Source organism: Mesitornis unicolor, unplaced genomic scaffold, assembly GCF_000695765.1.
Source record: "Mesitornis unicolor isolate BGI_N332 unplaced genomic scaffold, ASM69576v1 scaffold22143, whole genome shotgun sequence".
In the NCBI taxonomy this organism is placed as follows: domain Eukaryota; kingdom Metazoa; phylum Chordata; class Aves; order Mesitornithiformes; family Mesitornithidae; genus Mesitornis; species Mesitornis unicolor.
The window spans coordinates 11,810-12,371 of NW_010176968.1; positions in this window are offsets into that span (position 1 = coordinate 11,810).

Below are 562 nucleotides of genomic sequence, written 5' to 3' on the forward strand. Positions count from 1 at the left end.
CCTGCTGTGTGGGGATGAGGTTGGGATGGCTCTGAGTGCAAGCTGGGCTGTGTGGCGGGGTCTGGAGAGCACCCGTGCCACCATGGGGGTGTCCCTAGGGGACCCTGACAGTGGCCGCATCCCACCCTATGGGGGCTGGTTGTCCCCTCAGTCGCCCCGTGCCGCCCCCACCCATGGGTGCTTCCTCCCTGCTCTCAGCCCCATTTTCCCAGGGGATCAGCAGGGACCTGACCCCCATCCGGCCACAAAGCTGGTGCCTGGGGTGTGGGGACAGGGACACGGGGCATCGACCCGGCAAGGAGGTGACATCCGCCCGCTAATCGGCCAGATGGTGACGACCGGTGGGACACCAGCCCCGAGGTCACTGCGTAGGTGAGGCTCAGGTAGGGTGCCCAGCGCAGCCGCCCCCTGCGTGGCCGTGGGTGCCCTGACCCAGGGCTACCCCATGGGGACAGGGTCCAGCCGATGGGTGCGCACTGGGGAAACTGAGGCAGGGAGCAGGGCTGCGAAATGAGCCCCGAGTCCCGGCGGGGGGGGGGGAGGGTCCCTGCACGTCAGCGGG